The sequence below is a fragment of the Canis lupus genome, chromosome 11 (genome assembly GCF_011100685.1).
Source record: "Canis lupus familiaris isolate Mischka breed German Shepherd chromosome 11, alternate assembly UU_Cfam_GSD_1.0, whole genome shotgun sequence".
Lineage (NCBI taxonomy): Eukaryota > Metazoa > Chordata > Mammalia > Carnivora > Canidae > Canis > Canis lupus.
In genome coordinates, this window is record NC_049232.1 from 73,640,606 (window position 1) to 73,662,369 (window position 21,764).

Genomic DNA, 21,764 nt, shown 5'->3' on the forward strand with positions numbered 1-21,764 from the left:
CAGACCTGGTCCAGGCTCTTGTGGAGTGGGAGACATCTCAGTGCAGTGGGAGAGAGCAACATGGATCAATGATCACAAAATATATAGTCTCAATCGGTGATGCTGAGTGACATAAAAACAGAGGGAGGCTAATTTGTCCCATTGGTGAGAGCCACTGGGAAGGGGTCAGAGGAAGTCTTCATTGATGTATAGGAACTCAACAGAGATGGAGGGGGAGCTGGAAGGGGACCTCCAGCAGAAGGAACAGAGAGGGGGAGGGCTCTTGCCCCAAAAGCTGTCTCCTGCCTTCTGTGTAACGCTCTCCGAAGCAAAGACAGCTACACTCTCCATCCCAGGGGATCAGTTAACAGGCTCTTGGGTTAGAGGTGCCCCCTCTTACTTTCCATGTAACATCCCTTAAGATAAGAGAGTCGCCATCTGCATTGGAACTGGGAGGGCCTTGGGTACCATCTGAGGTAATCTACTCTCTTCACAAATGGGCAACCTGGTGTCTAGAGAAGGGTCAGCCTTGCCTAAGACCAAAAGGGACTCCGGCCTGAGCCCCCGACTCCCGCACCAGGGCTCTTCGCCCGCTCTGCAGTTAAAGGCCGCTACCCCAGAGCGTCTTAAAGACGGGTGCACGTGCCTTCCAGGATGGACTGCTGGTTGTCTTAGTAATAAGAGCGGCTGCCTTTCTTTAAGATTTGGGCATATTGTAGGTGCTTTTGAGCATCTAAACTCATTTGCTTGTTTAAAGTCATCCCAGTAACCAAGTGATACAGGGCTTGGTACAGGGCCCTTGTTTCTCCCTGTCTCATCTCAGCTGGCTCAGCACTCTGTTCAGCTGGGGACCTCAGGCCAAAAAACAGAAGGGGCTCTGCATACCGGCCCGACTTCCTTTCCTTTATCACAGGAGAAAGAATACGATTGGCCATTTAGGCAGCGTCGGGTCTGTGGGCCCCACCGCATACTAATCAGTCACTAGAAATAGATGCATTAGGGACGAAAACATTTACTGGCAACACTATCTGGCTTCAATCTTTCACCTTCACTGGGTAATGAGATGAGCTAGAACATTAAAACCAACAAACAGCCTTTGGTGTTTACAGCAAATGTTTGCAAGAGCGCGGGAGCCAGAGGTGCTCTGGGGAACATCTGGATTTCTGGAAACTGTGTGATTACACAGATGTGTTAGATTCATCAAACTATAAAAATATCCTGTGATGTGTGTCAGGGAAGAAAAACAACCTCCCAAGATGAATTTGGTACAAATTATCCATCCTAGCAAAGACACCAAAGGAAGGTTGATACGACTCCAGGCCCTTGGGAGGCCTTCACATCTAGGGTGAGGTAGCTGCTCTGGACGGTGGTCTTTGGTTGACAAGGGCAGGTGAAGGTGAGGCCCGAGGACGTCAGGGATCCTTGCCATCTACAGCTTCATCTTTTATAATCCTCTCTATGTGTACCCATTGTGCTGTTGGGATTGAGTCCCTCCCTTTCTCATACACTGCGGGGTCTCTGTCTTGCCCCCCAAAATACCTCCTACTGGTTTACAGACCTCCGTGCCACAGGCCCTCAAGCACTTTTCCAGATTTGTGTTTTACAACCAGCCCCTGCTATGAAAATAAGACGCATCCTATTTCCCCAGATATGCAAACAATTTGTCTTCATGCAAACCAGAACCCTGTGCCTGATCTAGTTAGATCCTTCAAAAGTTGTTCTCCCTTCCATTATTTTGTTTTTTCTTTGAGTGGTTGAGCAAGTGAATAAGTGAAGGATTTGCCTCAGGGCCTTTGCATGTGCTCACGGCATCCTTGGACTCTCCCCGAGCCCCAGAGCTCATGCAGGAGCTCGTCCTCCTCTTCTTCCCCAAGTCGGCTTCCAGGACTTACCTCCCCTGGATGGCTCTCCCTTCCACTCCCCTCCCCAGGCCCTCAGCCCTCCTGCTAACTTTCATGTCCCCATGCATTTTGCATGAACCTTTAGTTTAATCCATAGAACCTCTTGGGTTTTTTTGTTTGTTTGTTTGTTTTTAGATGTGTCTTTCTCACTGCTCTATTGGTTTCTCAAAACCAGAGACACCACCTGTCCATTCTTGTAGCCCTGATGCCCAGAACAGTACTCAGTACCCTAGTGTGGTAGCCTTAGATGAGCCCCTTTGAGAATAAAGATCTCTCTCTCTCTCTCTTTTTAAAAAAAGAACTCTTAGTGTGACGTTTCAAGGACTTATGAGTCTAAAGAGAATATCTTAACTCTGAACACACCTTGGAGAAGTTACATTCCCAAGCGGAGTTACAGTTCTGCACTTGGGAGTCAGGATGGGATGAAGTGGCCATTGCAACAGCTACAGAAGTCAGGTGAGTGTAAAAGGTGTAGCCGTGTGCCAGGGGGATGTGGAAATCCAGCCCTAGGAACACAGTTTTGCAACACTGAGTAGTATGAACAGAAACAAGAGCAATAGAAACACAACAGTAGGATAGAAAACAACGTGAAAAGAGGGATCCCTGGTGGCGCAGCGGTTTGGCGCCTGCCTTTGGCCCAGGGCGTGATCCTGGAGACCCGGGATCAAATCCCACATCGGGCTCCCGGTGCATGGAGCCTGCTTCTCCCTCTGCCTGTGTCTCTGCCTCTCTCTCTCTCTCTCTCTGTAACTATCATAAATAAATAAAAATTAAAAAAAAAAAAAAAGAAAACAACGTGAAAAGAAAAAGAAAAGCGCACGTTACTCACGGTGCCTGCTGATGGAAGCTCGGTGCCGAACCAGACCTGACGTCTGCGAGGCCCAGTCCACCTCTTGGAGCGGAAGGCAGGGAGTGGCGTTGTCTGTGTTTCACTGTGGGTGAAACCCCGAGACCTCTGATAGACCCCTCCTCTAACTGCAGAGCTCACTGGGCAAAGGGCCCCGTAGGAAGGCCCTGGAGCCAGGAAAGAGGCCCTTCCAGACTCGCCTCTGCGTACGCGGATCTATGCAAACGTAATTCAGAACTGGAGCAACGCAGTAGAAACCCAGCTGATGGCCTGAGGATCCCTGGCATTTTGCGGGAGGAGACGCTCTCGGGAAGCTGGGCGCTTGTCTCTCTGATCTACGGAGGAGGAAACCGAAGTCCCAGAAAGGTCACCGTGAATCCAGTATGAATCAGCGCGGGCTACAAATACGCACACCACGTGGATCAGACACACAGCAGCCCCCGCATCGCAGCCATGACCAACATCAAGGGGAAAGGTGCACCAGGGATGACGGCAGCCCCTGTGTGTTACGCGCCCTCTGTGTGCCAGGCACTCGGGCTTTCCCATGCAAGCGTAAGAAACAGTCAGGACCAGATGTCACCCTGAGACGGCGTCCCTCAAGGGGTGTCCTGGCACCACCAGCATCGGGGTCCAGAGGGAGTCTGTTAAGGATACAGATTCCCATGTGCCACCTACGACCCACCAGGGCAAAGCACCCGGAGCTGGGGCCCAGGCGTCCGTGTTTGGGCCTACTCCCCAGGCGGGTCCTTAAAACGCCAAAGTCTAGTAAGCACTACTAAGTTCATCAAAATCCTCGCGAGGAGGAAATAGCCTTTATTTATTTATTTATTTATTTATTTATTTATTTATTTAAAGATTTACTTATTTATTTTATAATAGACATAGAGAGAGAGAGAGGCAGAGACACAGGCGGAGGGAGAAGCAGGCTCCATGCAGGGAGCCCGACGCAGGACTCGATCCCGGGACTCCAGGATCGCGCCCTGGGCCGAAGGCAGGTGCCAAACCGCTGAGCCACCCAGGGCTCCCCCAGGAAATAGCCCTTTAAAGCCAGCCGGTTACTCACCTGATGTCTGTGCGTTACGTGGGGCTGTAAACGCAGCTTTCTCGGTTCGGGTTCCCTGAGCCCAGCGTCCGGTGCGGCCCGCGGCGGCCCAGGGGGTCTCCACGCGTCCCCGTGCGGCCCTCGCAAAGGCCGGGGTTCAGAGAGGCCCCCCCTGACCAACAACCAGAAGCCTCTGCCTCTAAGTTGGAAATATTTCACAACACGGAAGCGCAGCAGAAAGGAGCGGGTCACCTTCGCGTCTCTTCCATTCCCCACCCCGGCCAGGGGCCCCCTCGCTCGACAAATGAGACCCCGCAGGGCCGGCGGAGAGAGGAAATTGCTTCTCCAAGAGCGACTCGGGGAAATGAGGGCCTCCCTACCTGGGAGGCATCGAGAGACAGTGGACGAGCGCCGAGAGAAAGAGCCAGAACGCCCATTCCAATAAGGAAACGGCTTTAATCTATCAAACTAATTCTCCTTCTTTCAGAGGGAGAGAACACGAAATTGCACAAAATGATTTACGGAATGGCGCCCAGTCTGATCAGCGTGGGGCTCGGAGCTCTCTGCACTTAGTATGGAAGGTAGAAAGCCCATTTGAATGTTCCTTAAAAAAAAAAAAAAAAATCCCAACACGGGAAAGGGAGAAGAATGCATTCGTGCCCTCCGAGGGTGCAGGTGTGGAGGAAGCACGTGTGAGGACGGCACCCGAAGGACGGAGCTCACGGGGTGGGGGGGCGGTGAGCCCGTGATGACCCGGGAGGGGGCGTTTTCATCCCTGACGCTGCCCTGTCCCCATCTCGCCGGCTCCTTGGGGCCTACGGGTTAAGGACTAATCCCTCAGTTAGGCATTCAAGTCACTTGAGCGTCTAGACCAGGGATCAGTAAACTTTTTCTGCAAAGGGCAAAATGGTAAATATTTCAAGCTTTGCCCGCCCCAGACTGTCTGTCTCAACCACTCCACTCTGCCTTTGTAACCAGGAAGCGGCCATAAATAATACATAAATGAAACAGAGTGACTAGATCCCAATAAAACTTAATTTGTGGGCACTGAGACTTGTATTTCATGCGATTTTCATGTATCACAAAATAGTCTTTTTTTTTCCCCCACCCCCCAAACCATTTAAAAATTAAAACGAAAACGTGTTGAGCTCTCGAGCTGTGGAAAAAGAGGCCGCGGGCCCGGCCGGCCATGGGCCAGAGCTGGGGAGCCCCGGGTGGGCGGCCTCCGTGTCTCGCCTCTGCCCCGAGACCCCCTTCCCCGGCAGCCTGCTACCACCCGCTGGGGCTCCCGGGCCTCGCCCCTCCCTCCCTCTCCGCATGTCCCCGGCCTCCCCCGGTCTTCAGGCCTCCACTCCGGCTTCGTCCCTGAGCACCACGCGGCCTCCCCGCACAAAGAGAGCTTCCCGCGCCCCCTGCATCCGCGAGGCTCGTGTCCCCTTCCCGACTCTAAGCTACTCACGAAGGAGACAACATCCCAGGGCTCCACTCATCCCTCCATTAATCCCCCACAACAAACCTGACATAGGCGCCGTCCTTGTCCCCAAGTTTACAGACACGACAATCATGTTAGAGACGGCGGCGAGTGCCCCGGAGGTCACCCCACGCTGACAGGTAGACGGGGCCGCACGCCGGGCACCCCCAGCAGCCTTGCCGCCCGAGGGGAGACCCGCGGCCTCTGAACCGCACACTGCACGGGGCCTCAAACACGGGGTGCGCCCTATACGCTCATCCGAATGGACGTTGGGACTCCATCTCGTTCGTGAGGCCCCCGGAGGTTACCGGCAGGCAAGGGCCTGGACCCCTGAGGCATAACCTGAGCTGCTGAGCTGCCGTGAGAAGGGACGCGTCCAGCAGAGGACGGTGAGCCCGCGCAGCCCGGGGCCCAGTGCAGGCCGTGGAGGCCCTGCACACCCCGCGGCCCCGAGAGCCGGCTGTGCGTCGGCCCCACGCACTCAGGGCGACCGCAGGGGCAACACCCAGTCCTGCAAAATGGTAGAGTCGAGGGATTGCTTAAAACTCAGGGAATTGGGGACCCTGGGGGCTCAGTGGTGGAGCATCTGCCCTGGGCTCAGAGCATGACCCTGGGGCCCCGGGATTGAGTCCCGCGTCGGGCTCCCTGCACGGAGCCTGCTTCTCCCTCTGCCTGTGTCTCTGCCTCTCTCTGTGACTCTCATGAATAAATAAATAAAATCTTTAAAAAAAAAAAAGAAGTCAGGGAATTACGTGATTTGTTTAATGGGCACCTCACCCAGTGGTTGGTCTTCCTTCCTTCCTTCCTTCCTTCCTTCCTTCCTCTCTCTTCCTTCTTTATCTTTATCTTTTTCTTTCCTTCCTTCCTTCCTTCCTTCTAAAATTCCCTGCTTTTGAGGCATCCAGGTGGCTCAGCCGGTTAAGTATCTGACTCCTGATTTCGGCTCAGGTCATGGTCTCAGAGGCCTGGGATCCAGCCCCAAGTCAGGCTCCCCACGCAGCAGAGCCCCTCCTGCCCCTCACCCCGCTCATGAGCGTGTGCTCGTTCTCTCTCTCTTTCTCAGATAAGTAAACCTTAAAAATAAATAAAAATAAAATGCCTCGTGTTTGAATAGTGTAGCCCCTATTTATCCAACTATCCCTACTCTAGAGAGCCCCCTACTCCCGGAGGGTAATGGGGTGGAGGCAGTTTTTCTGGATCACTCTGATCCTGCAGCGAGGCCTCTGTTTTATCTGCTCCTCTGTGTCTTCAGACGCGGCTGGGAACAGCGTCCCCGCTCTCCGTGGGTTCACGGCTACTCGGTCGAACCACAAAGCAACTAGCGTTACTCAGTCACTGCTGTATGAAGGTCCCGTGCTGTGACAGTCACGGGGGACTGACCGAGCCTTGTCCAATCTTTGCTTTCGCTCGGGGCTAGCACGCGCTGGCCACCCTCCCTCGGGAATCTGACCTCGGCGCCTTCCCATTTCCCGACTTGCCGCTCCGGCCTTGCGGCCAGCGATGCAGGTGGCGCCCAGTCAGGTGAAAAGCAACGGCAGCCGCCCCGTGAGCAGATGCCACACATCAGCAATTGCACCTTCATTCCTTTGGGGAGTATTCGGTAGCGCCTGCTCAGTGTCCGTGCCACCTGGGGGAACAGAGGGGACCACGAGCCGCGCTCTGGAGACTCGTCAGGGGCAGCACGATGGGCCCTACGTGACGACCTCTGAAAGCTGCTGGACGCTCACTTCCCCACCTTCCTTCGCAGCAGCCCGTGGGCTGGGGGCCAGGGCTTTGGGGTCAATAAGACGAAGTCCCGCCCACGTGGAGCCCAGTGACAGAGGCATGTGGTCGTCGTTACGCCATCTGTGATATTCCAGTCGTCCTGCCTCCAAGCCCGCGGAGCCTCCTCGGAGTCAGCAGGGGCATCCGATCCGCCGCAGCCAGTGACACGAGCGGGAGGGACACGCGCCACTTTCAGGCAATAGTCTTTAAAACGGTGGCGGCTGTTCGGAGGGATGGGGAGCAGGGCGTCGGGCGGTGACCTTCCGTCCCGGAGCCTCGACTTCCTAATCACCGACACGGCCTTATGTCCACAGCAGAGGACTCGTACGGGGACCTGAAGACACAGGAAAGCCCCAACAGCCGGCCCCACGTTGCTTCTAACGGGAGGACTCCGGGCTACAAGTGACAAGTAACCACGAAGTCTAAAATCTCATAAGCAAAGGAATCAACGGGCTCGCGTGGCCACGAGTCCAAGGGCCGACTGACCTCCAGGGCGGCTGCATCCAGGGAAGTTGTGGCCGCAGCGCTTCCTGTCCCGTGCCCGGCCTGGCTCGGCTGCCTTCCCACATGGACCCCGCACGGACGGGGCGAGACCTCTGGGCGGCTCCGGGCCGACGCCCCGCCGAGCAAGGTTCTCCTACATCTGGTCGGGCTCAAAAGGCAAAACAGAACAAAAATAAAGCAAAACACAAAGCAGCTCTGCCCCGTAACATATCATCGCATGCACCTGGGGGGGGGTCCCCTTGTCAGGGCCGCCTGGTTGAGAGGCGGCTGTGCCCCAAGGACAGTGCCTTCCGGAAACGGCTCCAAGGCGGCTCCCGCGCGCTTGGCTCCGGGAAGTACAGAGGATCTAAGGTGATAACTTCGGGAATCCCGGATTACAGAAAGTGGAAGAAATCCATTCTCGCCAGAGCACAGCGACGTCTGCGCACGTGCGTGGGGGGGTCTGTATGTGCGGTTAGTGGACAGGGGTGCGTGTGTGTCACGTGTATAAGGATGTGCTGTGTCGGGGGGAGGAATGGGTGCGTGTGTAGGAACGTCGGTGTCTATGAGTGCATATGCGTGTGTGTACACGGTCGTGTACGTGTTTACGTGTGTGCACGTCTGTGGGTATGCCTGTACCTGTGTCGGGGGTGCGTATGTGTGTTCACCTGTGGTGTATGTGGGTGGGTGTACGTATGGATAAGCGTGCATGTGCGTGCATGTATATATGGGTGTGTGTGTTCATGTGTGCACGTGTCTGTAGGTGTGTATAAGCGTGTGTGTATGTGTGCGTATCACTGGGTGCATGTGCGGGGTGGCTGTACGTGTGTCCGTCGGGGGTGTATACAGGCGCGTACAAGTGTGTCTGTGTGCGTCTGTGCACGTGGTTGTGTGTGCACACGGCGGGTTGCAGGGCGATGTGCACAGATGCACCGCGCGTTGTGTGGAGGGCGGGAGGCTGCAGCCGGGAAGCTGGGGTCAGATGGGGGTTCGCAACGCCGCCCGCAGGCCTGGGGTGACACCAGGACACGGTAACAGGGACCTTTCTGGAATTCTCAAGCATCTCAGCCGGCCGGCGGGCAGCTCTGCAAACAGCCGCGGTCTCGGAGCTCCGGTGACACCAGGAAACAAGACGACAGAGGAGGGGGACCGAGGAGGGGACCGCGGAGGGGAGAGTGAGGGAGGAGACCGAGGAGGGGGTGTCGAGGGCGGACCGAGGGAGGGACTGAGGAGGGGGGACTGAGGATGGGGGACCGAGGACAGGGAACCAAGGAAGGGGGACCGAGGGGGGGACCAAGGGTGGGGACCGAGCTCCTCAGGTCGGCCTCTGGGCCGCTCTGCCCGGGCCCGATCTAGGTGGCGGCGCGCCCACAGCACCTGGCGGTTGGCCTGGGTCTCAGCCGTGGCACCGCAGCCTGGGTGGGAGGCCCTCACGGCCTCGTGGCCGGGGTGCAGGGGACCACGGGGGGACCGCAGGGAGGACCAGGCAGGTGTGTGGGGCAGCAGCCAGGCGGGAGCAGGGACCAAGCCCCTGGGACCCACGCTCCACTGCACCGGGCCGGCCGTGGGACCGCAGGGACGCGCCTTCCCCGTCTGAGCCCATGTCCTCGCCACCACACGGGGACAGGACACCTTCCGCCGCAGGATGACGGTGAAGATCCCGAGGGAACCTGGTGCTGCCTGAGATTCCGGGGTCCCAGGCAGGAAGGAGAACTCCAGCCGCTCCCAAAAGTGTGTCCTTCCTGCTGAACGTGCCGGGGCTCCCCTGGGTGGGGGGACCTGCGCCACGGGAGCTCGTCCTCTGGGCGCCCCTTCCGGTCTCCGCTCAGCCACCAGCCTTGGGAAGAGGGTCGTTCTGTGCGTCCTGGAGGCTGAGGGGGGGACAGCAGGGCCCCCGCCGCCCCGGCCCGCGCTCGGTCTGCACGGGGCTCCGTGACATCCGGGCGTGGACACGTGTGGGTCCCGCGGTCCTCGCCATCCCCGCCGTCCCTCGGACCCCCCTGCCTCACGCCCGTCCCCCTCGGCGGCCCGCGCGTGTTCAACCTTCGACGCAGGGACGCTCGGCCTCCCCAGGCCATCTCGCCTGCTTCCCCGGGAGCCGCCCTGGGGTGCTCGGGGCAGGGGACCAGCAGCCTCCTGCAGGCCAACGTGGGGGGCCCCTCGGGCCTCCTCGGCCGCCGACAGTCAGCATCCCGGGCCTGCGCTCTCCCTGCAACCGCAGCCTCACCTGCTCCCGCCCCGGCCTCACATGATGGGGCAGCCCGGCCACGAAGCCTCGGTTCCCACTTTACAGACCAGGCGACAGAGGTCGGAGACGTGCAGTGGCCCAGAGACGCGCAGCTGGTAAGGGCAAGAGCTGAGATTTGAAACCAGGGTCACCTGAAACCCAAGCCCTGATCTTCTTTCCCTGTTGGCATGCGGGGAAGTAATGATTCCAGAAGTGAAATCCCTGGATCCACCGGATGACTCCGCCCCACGAGGGGCCTTCCCAGCCGCTCCCGTGGTCCTCACAGACGCCCCGGCCCTGGGGCGACACAGCTAATTCTCCCATTTTGCAGATGGAAAAAGAAACGGGGGCAAACTGAATTTCCTCGCCACCCTGAAGCGGCACTGACCGTGCCCTGAGATTAAAAAAAAAAAATAGAAAGAAACAGAAAATCCACCCCCCACCCCGCCTCCTCGGCTTGAGGCTGGCATCAGGGGCAAGATTGAATTTATACCGATCTGCAAATATTTTCCTCTTAAGCGTCCATTTTCACCGGACACAAATTGGACTGAATTGCCTTTACCTGCTGGAGCTGGAAAGCTCGTCTCTCCAAATTGATCCCTCCCCGCCGCCGTCCTCCCGAAACAACTAGCCGCCGTCTGGCAGCGTCCACCTCTGCGGGCATCCGCCGGCGCGGGGCTCACCGTCACCCGGGTTTATCTCGACGGGTCCGCCTCTCGACGCCCCTCTTTCCGGTCGTGCACACTCCCCCCCCCGCCCGCGAGCACTGGCTCACCCGCCCCCTCCCTGCAGCCACCGGCTCTCCCAGAAGCAGTCCTCAGCGTCCTGCACATGCCCGCAGCCCCGGGCCGGGTTCCCAGCCACTGTCCCCACCTTCCCTGAGGTGCACGGGGTCCCCGCTGCAGCCCGGGCCGGGGCGGGGGGTGCCCAGGGCCTGGACGGCCACCGCCCGTCTTCCTCATGTCCGTGCCCGCTGCGCAGTGACCCGTCTCCGTTCTCGACTCGAGGTGGGGGAGGAGGCTCCAGTCTCCACGCAAGGGGAGGCGATAACGGACTTCCCCGCGCTTGGGGTGGAGAAGCTGCATACACCCTGGTGAGACCAGCGCACCTGCGGGATCGGTCACCTTCCAGGCAGAGGACTGCACATTTTTTATTTGCCCCCTCCGGCCTTCTTGCCTTTCTCTAGCCTGCTCTGCGCCCTCGGAGCTGGCCTCGAAGGTCCAACTGAGGCTGGGGTCAGCCAGTGCTCTCCAATGCACTGAGGAATCGCCACCTCCACCAATTCCATGCCCCCCACCACCACCCCCCTGCTGCAACCTGTTCCTTCCGGCCAAGCTCCCCTCTCCTAGGTCACGACTCCTCTGTCCAAGTTCTGGCAACTGATCCTTCTCCCGCACCCTCCCCCCAGCCTGGCTGGTCCACTGTCCACCCTCCTGGTCCAGCCTTTTATGAGTAGGCCTTGCCTTGGCTCTGCTTGGTCACTCCATCAGTGCGTGTCGTCTGTCCCCTGCCACCCTCTGACTCCCAGGCCGGAGGGAACCGGGGAGATGCTGGCCCCGGGGTGCACGCTTGCAGCTAGAAGATGAACGCGTCCTGCAGGCGCAAGGCCTGGCAGAGGGATTGGAATCAACAATCGTGCGTTACACGCTTGGAAGTTGCTAAGAGACTAGATCTGCGATGTTCTCGCAACAGAAGAGAGAGGATGATTACGGGAAGCAACAGAGGTGTCCGCTGACCCTGGGGCGCGGTTCACACGGCAACGTAGAAGTCGGCTAACGCAACGCGTCCTGCGCCTTAATCATGTTTCACGTGCTACGTATTGACATGTCGACGGATTGCAGATCGACGTGTCCTGTGCCCGTTATAGCTCAATAAAGAAGTCAGTAAATAAATCTCAAAAAAGAGAACGGGAACCTGGAGAGGCCACACCTGTCCTGAGTCCGAGGCGCGTCCTCTGTCCGAGGGCGATGGCCACAGCAGGACCGTGGGAGGAGAGAGGACGGGCTGCACACCCGTGCGAGGATTCAGGGAGGAAGAGCCCCGGGACTGTGGCTCCTAGAAAACCTCCCAACATGCTAGTTGCTCTTTGCGTTATTAGACACCGGGGATGTGGTGCTTCCTCCACTTGCCAAGCAGCCTGCCAGACGTTACTTCCAACAGCGGGCAACAGACTCGCAGGGTCACCGGGCTTGAGGGCCAGAAGCAACCCCAGAGCTCAGGGCTGAGCTCTCCCCCAGCACTAAGGCCTCCCCGAGGTGCTCAGGCGGCAGCACCTTCTCTGGGGCCTGGGCCTTCGAGGAAAGGCCCCACGATGGCCCCATAATCACCCCGTGGGTGCGGAGCTGGGAGGGGGGCCTCCGTGACTCCTGCAGACAATCAGCTCAGCCCATGAAGCGTGAGATTTAATTACCCTTATCTAAGCTTAAATAACTGTAAATGTTGGTGTTGGTCACACGGATTACTGTGCCCCGTGGAAACACCCAGCCATTGCCCTGGCTCCGTGCTTCCCTCGGCAGGGGGGACGACATAGTAACGTCACGGGAGCCCACCGCTGCTGCACCCCACGGCCGTGCCGACTGCGACTGTCTGTGGGACATTCTGCAGGACCCGGCGGGCGGCTTTCCGTGTGTCAGCTCTCGGCAAAGAAGGGCAAGTGGCTTCTCGGCTGCCCCCCGGGGAAAGAGAGAGAAAGAGCTGACGTCCGTAAGTGGCTGGTCCCGTGGCGGCCGGGCGGTGCCAGGAGAGCTGCTCCACGCCCCTGGTCCAGCCGCCGCCCGTCCTCGACCCGTGTTAGTGCCCGGTGCAGGCCACAGTGGGAGAGGCCGGGACGAGGGTCGGGACTCACCCTGGGGCAAGGGCTGGCCGGAAGTCCGGGGTCGGGGAGGGGCAGCTCTGGGCGGCGGCGCGGCCTGGTGGGTCCCGACAAGTAGACGGGGGGAGGGTGGGAAGAGGGGGCAGGTCCCAGCTCCTGTGCCACCCTGTGCGCCTTATGCCCTGAGCACGTTGCTTCTCTTCTCTGGGCCTCTCTCGCTCTCTGTCGCTCTCTCCTTTTTTTGCTAGTAAAATAAGAATGATGGTACCTCCCTCGGGGGGTGTTGAGAATATGGAAGGCGCATCACGTCCCACAGCTTTGCAGTCGTCCTTCAAGCAGGCCCCGCGGTCCCACCACCGCGCCCACCCAGCAGGTGAGGAGGTTCCCCCCGAGGCTGCTTGGCTTCAGAGTGGCGGCCGCCGGCGCGGGCTCCGGTTGCTCGGGGGGCCCACGATCTCCTCAAAGGGGCGTGGGGTGTGGGCCGTCGGGGCGGGTGGAGCACCGGCAGCGGCACCCGAAGAACCAGAGGCGGAGCAGCGGGCAGTGTGGCCCCAAGGGCCGGGCCTCAGCTCGGCGGCGGAGTCACCCCTGCAGGCTCCGAGCAAGAAGGGAGGAGAGAGGGGCCAGGCCCACCCAGCAGAGGAACCCGACGCAAGACTGCGAGGACTCGAAGCGGCACGGCCACCGTCCCCAGGGCTCAGACCCAGCCGGGCCCTGTGGCATTTCTGAGCTCTGAACGAGGAAACCCGGGGCCAGACGCGCTCGGGCCGGGCCCCTGAAGCAGCGCCCGCTGGCTGTGGGCCACAGCGACGCTCTGCCTCCCGCGCCCTGCGTGCCCACCGAGCGTGCCCACGGCAGACAGGTGGCAAGGGGGCAAGGGGGCAGCACAGACACCACCCTGCTCTCCGCGCCCCTGCAGACACCGCCGCACCTGCAGCACGGCCGGGACCCCGGCCACAGCCTCCCCGCAGGCACGGAGGGCCACACACGACCCTGGCTGGCCCCCGGCCTTGTCCGGATCTGATGCTCTGACCCCCGACAGTTTGTTGATTGACCCGTCCTCTTCTTGCCTTTCCCTGTGGACCTTACGGATGGTCGGAGATGGTCAAGGTATTTTCCAATGAAGCCCCACAGCGTGAGTGACCCCCAACTCTAAGGCCGAACAGCACCTTACGCTATGTGTCACTGGTGGTTTTTGAACAGTGGTCCCCAGAGTCCTGGGGTTCTTCTCGAGGGTCTCAGGGGCATCCGGGAGACGGAAACCCAGGGCCCCCACCCCTGCCGATGTAAGAGAATCTTCTCTCCTTTTTTTTTTTCTTCTGTTTTATGATTTAAGATTTCAAATGAAACTTCATTTTAGTCATTCACTCATCCAACAAATACTGATTTAGAAAATGAGTTTTCTATCCCCCACACTGAAGGAGATGATGGGGTGGAGGGAGGGGGACATTGAAGGAGACAGCGAGGGAGGGAGGGAGGGAGGAAGATAGAGGGAGGAGGATGGAAAACCATCGATGTATTCCGCTTTATAGATAGAAAGCCTGAGAAGCAAGAATTGAACAGGACTAGGCCAAGGTCTTACAGAAAGTCAGTGTAGCTGAGATTGGAACAGTTTCCCAAATTCCCGGCCCCACTTCGGGCTCTTTCGCAGCGCTCCGACCCCTTCTGTCCACAAGGCAGGTCAGGTATAAGGGGGAGGGGGGAACCCAAACGCCTTTGGCGAGTGGGACAGACCAAAGAGCTGAGTCAGAAGTGTGATGCTGCCGTTGGGACCCCCAGTAGATGCCATGATCCAGAAGAACCCAAGCCGGAATGGCAGCGTCCAGTCTGTGCGAAGGTCCAGCCCGGACGTGAACAGGAAGCCTGGCACGCGCGTGCAGGTCTGAGGCAGGGCTGTGAACCCCCAGCCGTAGAGGTGGAGCCCTTCGCCGCTGGCAGGCCCTCCTCTGGGCCGTTTTATGGTCGTTGCAAATCGAGCCGGAGCCATCTGCCTCCTGACGCTCCCGGGCTCCCACCGGTCTCTTTCCGTGGGCTCGAGTGTCAGCTTCTGCTCAGGCCAGAGGCCCTTCTGGTGGTTTATGGCACATCTGGCATCTACTTCCAGGGAAGTCCTTTCCCCTCTGGACAGATTCTTCTTTCTCTCAAGAGCTCAGGCACTTCTTGTCCATTCAGACAATAACTCATCCCCTTCCTTAATCAACAGAGCTGTTGTTGTTGGGTTTTGTTCTGTTTTCTGTTGTTGTTGTTGTTGTGCCAAACCCCAGGGAGATACTGGCAGGTGACAACTCTCGAGGACGACGTGAGAACCTACTGTTGCATTCAGCCCCTGGGGTCGGGAAAGGGGAGGCGGCCTCTCTCCTTGACACCAAGACGGTGCTGAGGGCAACCTTCTGAAGGTCACAGCCACACGCGTGGTGAAGAAGGCTCCTTCATCACATGTCCCTGCTGGAAGAGAAAGGTTGGCGACTGATGGTGCAGTCTCGCCGCGTCTCGCAGGCGGGGAGCAGGCCCTTCCAAGGCTTCGTGGTGAGTCGGAGCCCCGGCCTCCGGTGGGTGAGCATGAGGGTGCTGCAGTGCTCATCTATACAATTGCTGGGACTCTTCCCTGAAAAGCAGTCCTCTTTTGCATGCTCAGACAGCAAGCCCTGGGGCTCACCTGGAGCCGGGAACACTCTCACTCACCGCCCACCTGCCCAGCACGCTCCGCCCCCATCCTTCCCTTGACTACTTCTTTACCCCTCAGGGCTCAGCTGAAACGTCACTTCCTCAAAGAAGCTGTCCGAGAGACCCACATCTAAATTTTTTTCCCGTGGAATTTTCTTTTCTAGCACCTCATGCTTATTGATCATTCATGATATGGATCAAAATTCTAAATTTTTGTATAGTTGCAGATGTATTTGTTCAACACAGGATTCTCCCACAGACCGGAAAATCATTTGCTGTCCGAGGGGGTGACAAGGTGGTGTTTCCAGTTCCAGAACCCTCCTCAAAGGTGTCTCATGTTCTGACCCAGGTAGGAAACGTGGCAATTACTTAGCTTGCTGAGTCGTAGGGGGGTTTATTGCCATCAGAATGAACGCCGTGTGTGAGTCCCAGAGGGGTACATGGTGGTCAATTCCTATGTAAGTCAAGACCACAACAGCATCAACTATAAAAATATTCTACTAATTCAGCGATGCACAACCCTTCCTCGATCAACAGCCCCATCCGTGTGCATGAAAACCCACCAGCAGGAGGCATGTAATGGCAGGACGCAGGAGGCGAGGTCTTCTTCAGCAGCCTTGGCTTCCTTGTGTGGTGTTTGTCCTCGGCTCCTCTACCCAGGAACTGGTCTTCCCTGAGGCGGTTCTTTGCATGTCGTGGCATCCACCTCCCATCCACAAGCCTTGGGGACTAGTCCAAGGAGGTCCAGGTCACTGCCAAGAGACCCTGACAAATAGAAAAGACAACGCAGATTAAGAGATGGTCTATTAAAAAAAAAAAACACAACAGATACAATACCAACCAATGGATTTGACCCCTGATGAGCTTTCCTACCTACTTGGGGGGCCCTTCTCCAACCCTAGGAAAAGTCTCAACAGAGATGATGGCGACAGAGACAACACGACCAGGATACTGGCCACGGGAATTTAACTGTGGGCTGACCATCCTGCTGAACCCCTTCCATACCCACTTCATTTAATCTCTTCTTTGATGTTACCACAAGGCAGATCCCATGATCCCATCTCCTGATGAAAGAACGAGGATCCAGAACGGGGATCTGGTGAGATGTGGACCTGAAGTTAGAACCCCATATTACCTAATGCCAAGGCACGATCGTTCGTTGATGCCATAGGTATTTGTTTATTGAGCCCTGCTCTACGACTAGCAAACTCTTCTAGGCCTTGGGTTGATACCATATAAAACAGAAGATAGAAGTCTCATGTCTCCATGGAGCTCATGTCTTAGGGCTGATGAAGGTCCATGAATCTTATGGCTCCCATGTTACTGAAATGTGAGTTAGAGAGAGAGAGACAAAGAGAGAGAAAGCCAGGGTTCCTGGGTTCCTGAGTTCAATTTTCAGTGGTCTGCCTTCTACCCCCCCCCCGCCCCCGCCATTCCCATCTCTAAGGTGGGGCATGCGGCCAGAGCAGGAGGCCCGCAGCATTGCAGACCCGGGACCCAGGAGGGATCCTGTTAGTGGACCCAGGAGGGGTCCTGTTAGTGGATTCTTGGGCTGTTTGCAGCCCCAGTCAGCCGGGCCAGGCAGGTTGGGCAGCTCTGTCGAGGTCTTTGAGGAATTCTGGAGGAGAGCTAGTGAGCTCCGGGGGTGTCCAGGGACCAGCCATGGTCCGTGTGTTTCAGCTGTGTCCTTTTACAATGCTTACCCGTTCTTTGTGTGCTTTCTCGGGACGGAAGTGGCCGGTTCCTGATGCCCACGCCAGCCCTGGCCATCGCCTCTGGGGTGCTGCCTCCATGACCCTGCCCGGGCAGCCAGGAACGGAGGAACTGCAGCACTTGCCCCCCTCTGGCCTCAGCAGTGCTTCTCCTGAGTCTCTCTGTCTGCGCTTGTACAATGGGGAGGCAGGTGCCCCCGGCCCTTAGGGTCTCAAAATACATGAAGGAATGTGGGCCGTGTGGACCTCAGCCCAGGCAGCCGGACAGAGAGTCCATGGATTGCCTGCCCTGCACCCCTCCTGCTGCTGCTCCCTGCTTCCCTCCACACACCTCCCCTCCCTCCCTGCCCACCCCCAGCAACTCGGGCCTCACCATATGCTGCTTTGTTTATGCCGAGAACCGTCTGGGGTGGCGGTTCTAACACTCTCCGCTTGTACAGCCTATTTTTACCCACAGCACAGCTCGCTGCCTGGGTGGCAGGTCCCAGCAGCCCCAGCTGTGAGCGGCTCAGCCCGACTGCCCAGATGCCCGGCTACACCCCAACTCGGGTCAGGCTGGATGTGTCCCCTGGGCTCTGTAGTGTGGGGGGCACATCTCCACAAGGGCGTCCCGTGGTTGGTAGGGAGAGTTTTATGCCAAGAGAAGGAACGAGGCAAGAAAGAGAGAGAGGGAAGAGGGAAGAGAGAGAGGGAGATGGAAGGAAGCAGGGAAGGATGGAAGTAGGAGGGGAGAGGGGCAGGAAGGAAGGAAGTAGGGAGGGAAGGAGGAAGGGAAGGAGGGAAGGAAGGAAGTAGGGAGGGAGGGAGGGAAGGAAGGAAGGAGGAAAGAAGGAAGGAAGGGGGAGGAAGGAAGGAAGGAAGGAAGGAAGGAAGGAAGGAAGGAAGGAAGGAAGGAGGAGGGTTACCCACCGATGCCCAGACCCCATGCTGTGTATTTTAAGTACATCATTCATTTATTGAACAAATGCTTGAGAGAACTTGGGCGCCAGCTGTTGTGATAGGCACTGGGGTACAGGGGTGGATAAAAGCAGACCCGTCCCTGACCTCATGGCGAGGGAGACCAGCTTAATCCTCACAACAAACTTAGGAAGCTTTAATATCCCTATTTTGCAGATAGGAAAACAGGCTGGGAGAGGTCAAGGCACTCGGCCTGAGGCACAGCGAGGAAGCTGAGATTGAAACCCAGCACTGCCCGCTTCCCAAGTTCATATGTATCGCACCACCCCACCTCCTGTCCTCAAAAATGGGAAAGACCAGCGGCTGCCGCAGACTTGGACTGTTGCAACTTTCCAGACCATCTCACGCAACTGTTTCATGGAACCAGAGGGAAAATCAAGAGCCAGAATGTTGTAGGATTTCCCAAAGGCCACAAAATCCAGTAGGGTCAAGGTTGAAAGTGGGGTCTCCTGAGTCCCCGACACTGGCTCTTTGTACCAGACTGTACCGCATCCCTCTTCTTTCACTTTATTCTTTGTGTCAAATACGTGGTGTTTTTGAGAAGACAAGGCGACGTGTCTTCCATTCTCCATTCAGGACACGCTGAAGCTTCCAAGCTGTGGAATCAGTATGTTGCAGACATTCAGAGGAAAGGAAAAAAAAAAAAAAAAAAAAGCAGTTGCTAGCTAACAGAATAAAGTTACCTCTCAACTTAGAATATCAATTTAGATTTTTTTTTTTCTTTAATGAAACCGTAGTCTTCAGATTTTGGTTAGAAAGGAAAAGGATTTCTAAATTCCAAACTTCCATTAAGCATCAAGAACGTAGCCAGGCTAATCTTAGCATCAAGCTATAGTCTGTGCCATATGCAACTCGAGATAGAGCATAATTCAAGTTTCTACTAGATCGCAAGGGGAGGGGGAAAACGCTTTGCCAAGGGACAGGTTTGGGAAGGGCGAAGGCAAAGGTGGGGCTGCGACCTGAGTCCTTGAGAAGAGACTCAGAGGCCACCTACCTGCAAAGGCTCCAGCCCACGGAAGGACCATGAGATGCATAACGTGACAAGACCCCCCCAACCCCCCAGATGCAGCCATTTCCTCACTGAATGCACCCAGATGCACAGGGCAGGAGCCCCCGGTCCGGGGGAGTGCAGGGTGCGGACCCCGAGGTCAGCGGCAGGCACAGGCCTGGGCCCTGTGGGACCTGCTACATGCCCGGGTCTGGGGCAGGGGACAGGGCCAGGGGCCCAGAGACAAGAGGAGGAGACTCCTACCAGCTGGCGGGGCGGCCGGGATGACAGCCGGGCTGTCCCCTGCCCCCTGCCACCGTCGTGAGAAGGAGGGGGAGATGCAGAGACTGAACACCTGCCCCGAAGAAGCAGCGTCTCTGCGGGAAGCTGTGTCAACCTGGGAAACCCTGTGTTCTCTCTTTCTGCCAAATTGTAATGCCTCCCTTCTCTGCCTCCCCCGGCCCGTCGGGTTGGAGGCCAGAGCGATGATTGGAAGGTGAAGGAGAAATCGGTGAGACTCTTTTGTGGAGTTTGTGAAAATGTTTGAGTCCCGTAGGTTATCCACCCCGGGAAATTGGTTTCCGAGCTCTGGAAGCCTCGGGGCGGGGGAGGTGAAGTCAGAGTTGAACGTCCAGATCCGGGGGCGAGGTCTCTGCCTTCAGAGTCCGGGCTCCCTCGGCCTCTCCCCGCCTGGTGTGTGGGCTGTCCTTACTCCAGAGAGAGCCAGAGCTGGAAGGGAGCGGAGCGCTTTCAGCCCCACGCCGCCCCTCCACACACACATTTGTTTACAGGTGTGAAAACCTGAGGCCCACACCTGGGGGGCCCTTCCCTGGGGACCAGGCCAGAAGTGGACATCCAGGCGGCTGCCCGGGCTCCCCGGCTCCCCGGCTCCCCAGCTCTGAGCCCGGAGCTGCGTGCACCAGAGCCGGAGACGCTGTCTGGGCCCGTCTCTAGCTTTCTTACACAGGCATGGCTTTATTTTTATTTATCTCCTTTATTTTGGTCTAGACTTTCTCCCCCCTCGACGACGTGACAGCTAAGGACCCTCCAAATGGAACCGTCTGTGACTCACTCTGTCTGCTTGCCTGTCCTTGAATCACCCCATTCAAAGTGAGCAAACACTTCGCCGGGTTTGCTTCAGCATCTGACTTCCAGGCACAAAATTAAACCTGGAGGGTGAGGTGAGTGTCAATCTGATTAAAGTGTTGTCAGAGCCCTGCCCGGTGCCCCTTCAGACCCAGCCTGTGAGTGACGGCCCCGTCCAGTGAGCTGCTACGCCACCCCCATCCACTGCCTTAGAGTCTTTGGCTAGGTTACCCCATCCCTAAAAATGGTTGCTTCATTCTCCGCCAACCACTAACATTCCAAGAATAATCAAACTTCACCACTTCAGATCCATTAATTTAGACTTTAAGATAATTCAACCAAGGCTTTGAAGGTTTTGGTAGACAGGACAGGAAGGAAGACTCATTAACTATTTTAAATGAGCCAACTTCTCTGGGCCAAGAGAACCACAGCAGCCGCGTGGCATGAAGGTCAAGGCTTAAAATCAGATTCTGATACCTATTCGCATAAAATCACTTAGCCAATGACAAAATCATTCTCGTCTATTCCCTGGTAAAGGAATCCCCGGGGAGCTATCCACATACGATTGGGTCAGCCTCCTCCGGGTTGTGGTGTGTACCTGAGAATTAACAATTGTCTTTTTCATTAAATGATCATTGAGATTTGGGTAATTCACAATCACATCTTCTGAGCTTTTCTAATGAACAAACTTTCCGCCAAGCTTGCTTTGCAAGAGCACCGGGGGGTGATTTAGACAGTCCCAGGCAGGAACTCGGAAAGTCTGGGTTCTGGTCGTAGTGCTTCCCACCTCGCTCAGTGACTCGGGGTACTTACAGTGAGCCTTGCCAGGCCTCTCTCAACCAAGAAAGTCAGGGCTGCCTGAGGTTAAAGTGACCTCGTAAGGCTTCAGGGGATGGAATGATGCCATTCAATCAACCCATCGAGGAACATATGCGCTGACCATCTACTACGTGCAGGACCCTTTGGGGGAATACAGACCGTTGTCATTCATTCAGTCCGTGAACACGACTGCTGTGTCTCCTTAGTCTCAATCACTGAGCTAAGTGTTTGGGATACAGTCAAGAAACCAAGGTAGACATGGTCCCCCGTGCCCACTGAGTTTATATTCTAGTGAAGGAATTTGATAATTAGCAAGAACAATAACAAATCTGGAATACAATTGTGCATAGTAAGACCCTGTGAGGGAAACCCAACATTGGGATCGAGAACACCAAGTTTAAGGAGGATGACATGATTTAGCATAAGTAATCTGAGGACACCTCTACCAGGAAGTGGCATTTTTTTTTATTTAAATTCAGGTAATTACCATATCATGTATTATTAGTTTCAGAGATGGAGTCCAGTAATTCATCAGGCTTCTAGTAACACCCAGTGCTCGTTCCATCGGGTGCCCTCCTCCATGCCCGTCCCCCAGTTACCCCGTCCCTCCTACCCCATCCCCTCCAGTAACCCTCAGGCTGTTTCCTATGGTTAAGAGGTTTGTCTCCCTCTCTGATTTCATCTGGTTATACTGTTTCCCCTCTTCCCCTAAATTCTACATATGAGTAAAATCACATGATAATCATCTTTCTCTGATTAACTTATTTCGCTTAGTATAATACTAATTTCATCCATGTCATTGCAAATGGCAAGATTTCATTTTTTGATGACCGAGTAGTATTCCATCATGTATACACCACATCTTCTTTATCCGTTTTTCTGTGGATGGACATCTGGGCTCTTTCCATAGTTTGGCTATTGTGGACATTGCTGCTATGAACACTGGGTTCATAGGGTGCAGGTGCCCCTTGGCACATTTTTTTTTTAAATTTATTTATGATAGACATAGAGA